Below are 6,547 nucleotides of genomic sequence, written 5' to 3'. Positions count from 1 at the left end.
ATCTATAACCACCTGGAAACACACAGTGGGGGCATTTATTACAAATTTCACAAGCTGCACTAGCGCAATGACATGAAGTGCATGTGATCAGTAAGGCCGATGACACGTGGCGTTTTTGTCGTGTTTCTGCTGCAATTTCGAAAACATTAAAAAAGTATGCATTTTTCAAATTTTTTTTGTGTTTGTGATTTAAAATACACAATGCTTGTATTTGCGTTAATTTAATGCAAAGCACGCAACGTCAGACAGCGCCCTTATGGCGCGTTCACATGTTGCGTTTTGGCCTGCATTATCATTGTGTTTGAAACTGTAAATCTACATCACATGATATATTTCAGTTGTATTTTGAAGGACATATATTATTTAGGAGCGCAGTGTGAGATAGAATTGTTATCTAGGAGACAATTAGGTTTGACTGTGGTATTTTTAGGGGCCCAGTGGAGAGGTGTGTGACAAGGAGCCAAAGAGATCTGGAGGCAAATTCTGAAGCAATAAATCATTCATGAAATGTCAGTGGCGTAACTTAGAGAGGCAGGGCCCCATAGCAGACTTCTGCATTGGGTCCCCTTCCCCTTAACCCCTTAGGGACGTGGCCCTTTTTCGTTTTTGCATTTTCATTTTTCACTCCCCACCTTCAAAAATCTGTAACTTTTTTATTTTTCCATGTACAGAGCTCTGTTTGAGCTTGTTTTCTGCGTAGCAAATTGAACTTCATAGTGATGCTATTTATTATTCCATGCCATGTACTGGGAAGCAGGAAAAAAATTCAGAATGCAGTGAAAGTGATAAAAAAACGCATTTGCGCCATTTTCTTGTGGGCCTGGATTTTACAACTTTCACTGAGCGCCCCAAATCACATGTCTATTTTATTCTTTGGTTCGGTACGATCACGAGGATACCAAATTTGTACAGATTTTATAATGTTTTCATACATTTAAAAAATTAAAACCTTCTGTACAAACAAAATTCTTCATTTTGCCATGTTCTGGCGCTAATAACTTTTTCATACTTCAGTGTACGGAGCTGTGGGTGGTGTCATTTTTTTGCGACTTTTGATGACGTTTTTAATGCTTTCTTTTTGAGGACTGTATGGGCTTTTGATCACTTTTTATAGAATTTTTTATATTTTTCAAAATGGCAAAAAAGTGGCATTTTCGACTTTGGGCGCAAATTTATGCGCCAATTTTATTTAAACACTGGGAAAAATTGCTAATATATTTTGATAGATCGGCAGATTTTTTGTGACGCGATGATACCTAATGAGTTTATGATTTTTACTGTTTATTTATATTTATATCAGTTCTTGGGAAAGGGGGGTGATTTAAACTTTTAGTTTTTTTACTTTTTTTTTTCATATTTAAAAAAATTTTTTTTTTTAAATGTAACCCTGCAGGGTCCGATTGCTAATACTATATACTGAAATACTACTGTATTGCAGTATATAGCTATTTTACAATAATTTTTAATAGCCTGCCCTATGCTAGAGTCTCAATGAGACTCTAGGCTGCCATAGCAACCGATAGCATTTAACGGTAAGTTAGGTGCCGAGGTCGAACCAGCACCGACCGCGGCAGTAACAGGCGGGTGTTGGCTGTTTTATACAGCCGTTACGCGCTGTGTATGGAAAGAGCTCAGCACAGCTTTAACAAGGTGTTAAAATACATACATATTAGTACACACGTTTATGTAAGTAAATAAATGTGTGTATAAACACACAAAGTTCTATACTCATACATGCCAATTTATGCACTTATACATTCATGCAGCCGAGTAGCTGCTGACCACATGGAAGTAGACAGCAGGAAGCAAGAGATGAGATCCCTAGTCCAGCCGTCCTGCTGTTTCCTCCCCCAGCATTTCTTCTCTGAACTTCCAACTCAGCTGTATACTGTGGCAGAGGTGCACTGTTATATACATATTGTGCTGTGCAATGTGTAGTATGATATGTATATAATGGTGCGCATCCTCCATTTGTTAGTGCGGCAAGTTGGATCCCAGGACCACCTGACACTGTGGGTCCCAAAGCAGCCACTTCTAGAGTAGTAGACAGCTTTTATCATATGTAGTGTCTTAACTGTGCCTGTAAGCCAGATCTGTATAGCATGTTATCTTTAATATCAAGTATGAGCAAAGCGTAACCCTAATTTTTTTCCAAAATTGTCCCCTGACTCATTATATCAGCAGTACAAGTAGCTCTCCTGCCCTTTTAGGTGTAAAATGGAACCATCTTGAAACCTCTCATATAAACAGGACGAGACACAACTCCCAGGACACACTTTTATTCCAGAAATAAGTGACATATCTGAATACTCCAGAAAGCTATGGGTGGGAGCAGGGGCATAACTACAGCGGTAGCAGCCATAGCAGCCTCTATGGCAGTGATGGCGAACCTATGGCACGCGTGCCAGAGAGGGCACGCAGAGCCCTCTCTGCAGGCACGCGTACCATCTCCCAAGTCTCATGTAAGTGGGCCCGACGCCTGCTGGGTCTCTGCGCTCTGATACCTGCTCGTCTCCGGCGCTCCGCTTCCTGCGCGGCCCCGGCACTCCTCTTCCTGCGCGGCCACGGCGCTCCGCTTCCTGCGCGGCCCCCGGCGTTCTGCTTCCTGCTTGTTCATGGCGCGTCGTCGTCTGCGCGGCCCCGGCGTCCCGCTGCCTGTGGGGTCCCAGCGCCCGATGCCTGCTGTCTGGCTCCTGTGCTCCGGCGGTGACGTCACTGCATCCTCGCTGGCACTTGAGATGGCGCGTTTCGGCTGCTGCACTTGGTAAGGCCCTCTGTGTGTGTCTGTCTATACTGGGGTGGGGGTAAGGCCCTATTTCTATCCTGGGGTGGTGGATGAGGCCCTATTTCTACCCTGGGGTGGGGGATGAGGCCCTATTTCTACCCTGGGGTAGGGGATGAGGCCCTATTTCTACCCTGGGGTGGGGGATGAGGCCCTATTTCTATCCTGTGGTGGGGGATGAGGCCCTATTTCTATCCTGTGGTGGGGGATGAGGCCCTATTTCTACCCTGGGGTGGGGGATGAGGCCCTATTTCTATCCTGTGGTGGGGGATGAGGCCCTATTTCTATCCTGTGGTGGGGGATGAGGCCCTATTTCTATCCTGGGGTGGTGGATGAGGCCCTATTTCTACCCTGGGGTGGGGGATGAGGCCCTATTTCTACCCTGGGGTAGGGGATGAGGCCCTATTTCTACCCTGGGGTGGGGGATGAGGCCCTATTTCTATCCTGTGGTGGGGGATGAGGCCCTATTTCTATCCTGGGGTGGGGGGTGAGGCCCTGTGTCTATACTGAGGTGGGGGGCCCTGTTTCTATAGTGGGGTGGGGGTGAGACTCTGTCTCTCTATACTGGCTACTGGAGGGACTGGGTATTACCCCTAAACTCACAATGCTGCAGCATTTCTCCTGTGTTGTGTATGTTATTTTCTGAGAAAATAAAACTTTTACTTAAAGAGCCACAGCCACAGTACACAGCCATACATGGAGCTACAGCCGCAGTACACAGCCATACATGGAGCTACAGCCGCAGTACACAGCCATACATGGAGCTACAGCCGCAGTACACAGCCATACATGGAGCTACAGCCGCAGTACACAGCCACACATGGAGCTACAGCCGCAGTACACAGCCATACATGGAGCTACAGCCACAGTGCACCGCCATACATGGAGCTACAGCCGCAGTACACAGCCATACATGGAGCTACAGCCACAGTACACAGCCATACATGGAGCTACAGCCGCAGTGCACAGCCATACATGGAGCTACAGCCGCAGTACACAACCATACACAGAGCTACTGCCGCAGTACACAGCCATACACAGAGCTACTGCCGCAGTACACAGCCATACATGGAGCTACAGCCGCAGTACACAGCCATACAGGGTGCTACAGCCGCAGTACACAGCCATACAGGGTGCTACAGCCGCAGTACACAGCCATACATGGAGCTACATCCGCAGGCAGTAATACAGTATTCATCACTATATTAGCTTCTAGTATAGTGTTATTATTGGTAATGTTGGTCTTTCTATAGTGATCTTTATAACCAGAATTCTGCTATTTATGTGGTTGTAATGGTGGCCTCATGATGTCAAAGTGTTATTTGTCTCTTGTATAGTGGTATTGTGACGCTATTGGGCTAAATTGCTGTGTTGGCACCTTGCGATAGAAACGTCGGCTTTGGTTTGCAGTTTGGGCACTCGGTCTCTTAAAGGTTCGCCATCACTGCTCTATGGGGCCCCCTCATCCGACGTGACACAATAAAGAATGGAGGATGTGCACTGTTATATTTATATTGTACTGCACATTGTCCAGCATGATATGTATATAACATATACTGTGATGTATATGCAACACCCTCGCCGATGCAAGGCAGAGCTGTGTTTGCGAATACATCCCACCATGTAGCTTGCAGCCTGTGTAGGGTCTGTTCAGCCCCACAGCATGTCACTACATAGTCCCTAGATAACACAGGGGAACACTGCAGTGGTAGAAACTGCCTGGTAAGGCAGGAGTTAAGTGTTTTGTGTGATGTCATATGTGTCAGCCAATCACATGTGTTACGCTCTGTTTCTGTAAGCTGAGAGGTAATTGGAGGAGCAGCCACCACCTGACCAGTGGGAATAACAAAACCTCTGGTCAGGAAAGTTCTAGAGAGCAGTTAGCTGAGCAGTAGCTCAGAAGCAGAGTGGAGTTAATCCAGTCCAGACTCTGAGGAGTCTGTGCAGTCAGCACACCAGACGAGAGCAGGTGAGCCCAGCTCCCTGCCTGAAGCATGGAGCTAATAGCTAGTTAGTGAGAGGAAAGGTGTATCATCCTACCTTCAAGGGTGATACCTGAAGCAATCCAGGATAAAGCTGAAGCATCCTACTAGGACACAGCTATCTCCCAGCCTGCCCTTTGCATCCAGGCTGAGGATCCATCCTGTGGCTCCCTCCAACTACATCTCCAGCACTCCACCACTCCGTTACCAACGTTCCTGTCGGTTCCAATAAAGAACTGTAGGTTGTTTTTGTTCAATGTCTGCCTCCGTCTGGTCCCTGCTACTACGGCTGCCACCATCACAGGCACCCTGTCCACCACACAGAGACTCATACTCTAGACACCAAAGGGTTGCCCCAGGGAGAACCGCTATAGCAGCCTCTCCCTCATCATTTCTTGCCAACACCACCCCGCTGGAGACCTGCCAGGCTGTAGGACAGCCCTCCGGTTCCCCATACCAAGCACCGTGACACTAGCGTGCCTAGGCCGCAACCGCCAGCCACTCAGGTACTGCGGGCCCCGGCTGACTCCAGCCCCCGAGAAAAGGCTAGGCCCCGGTGGGGGATGTTGCATATATATGCAGTATCTGTGATCAGGCCCGGCGCCAGCACCCGGCTAACCCGGGCAAGTGCCAGGGCCCCGGGGTACTGGAGGGGCCCATGGATCTCCCCGGGTCAGCAGGACATCTGCCCAGCTGCCCGGGAGATTCCTTTCCTCTCTCATTGTGATCTGTGTCCTCCGGACACAGATCGCGATGAGAGCATTTGCACTGGCTGCTTTCCCACAGGCTGAAGGCTGAAGGACCTTTGATGATGTCATGGTCACATGACATGCCGGGGAAAGCAGTAACAACACGGAGAGAGCTGCATCAGGTGAGGGGGAGACATGACAGGGGCCAGGGAGCGGGTCAGTGTGTATACAGGAGTGGGCATTGTGTATACAGGAGGGGGTCAGTGTGTATACAGGAGGGGGTCAGTGTGTATACAGGAGGGGGTCAGTGTATATACAGGAGGGGGTCAGTGTGTATACAGGAGGGGAGGCAGTGTGTATACAGGAGGGGAGGCAGTGTGTATACAGGAGGGGGGGCAGTGTGTATACAGGAGGGGGTCAGTGTGTATACAGGAGGGGGGCAGTGTGTATACAGGAGGGGGGCAGTGTGTATACAGGGGGGGGCAGTGTGTATACAGGGGGGGGCAGTGTGTATACAGGGGGGGGTGTATACAGGGGGGAGCAGTGTGTATACAGGGGGGGGGGGGAAGTGTGTATACAGGAGGGGGCAGTGTGTATACAGGGGGAGGGGAGGAATGTGTACACGGGGATGGGGGGGGGGGCAGTGTGACTACTGGAGGGCGGCCCATAAAGGGGCCCACTAGGGCTCTGTCGCCCAGGGGCCCACTAAAACCTGGAGCCGGCCCTGTCTGTGATGTGTAGACACTGTATGTGAGTATGTTGCCTATGGCACTGTATGTGTGTGTATATGCTGTGTGTGCACATAAGTGTATTTATATGTGATTGTAACTCGTATGTGTGAGTATAACAATATGTATATTTTTTGAGTAAGTAGGAGGGCCCCATGCAGTAGTTACGTCACTGGGTGGGAGGCTTATCTTCTGCTTCTGACAGTGGGAATAAAAAGTAGTCACCCACCAATTGTGCAAGTTCTCCCCCTTAAATAGATGGGAAAGGCCCATAATGGACACCATAGGTAGATCTCAACTATGGGAGAAAAAAAATGAGAAAACAAATCCTGAAAATCACATTGTTTGATTTGTAAAGAATTAATT

Source organism: Engystomops pustulosus, chromosome 4, assembly GCF_040894005.1.
Source record: "Engystomops pustulosus chromosome 4, aEngPut4.maternal, whole genome shotgun sequence".
NCBI lineage: Eukaryota > Metazoa > Chordata > Amphibia > Anura > Leptodactylidae > Engystomops > Engystomops pustulosus.
Note: the sequence above shows the minus strand (reverse complement) of the source record.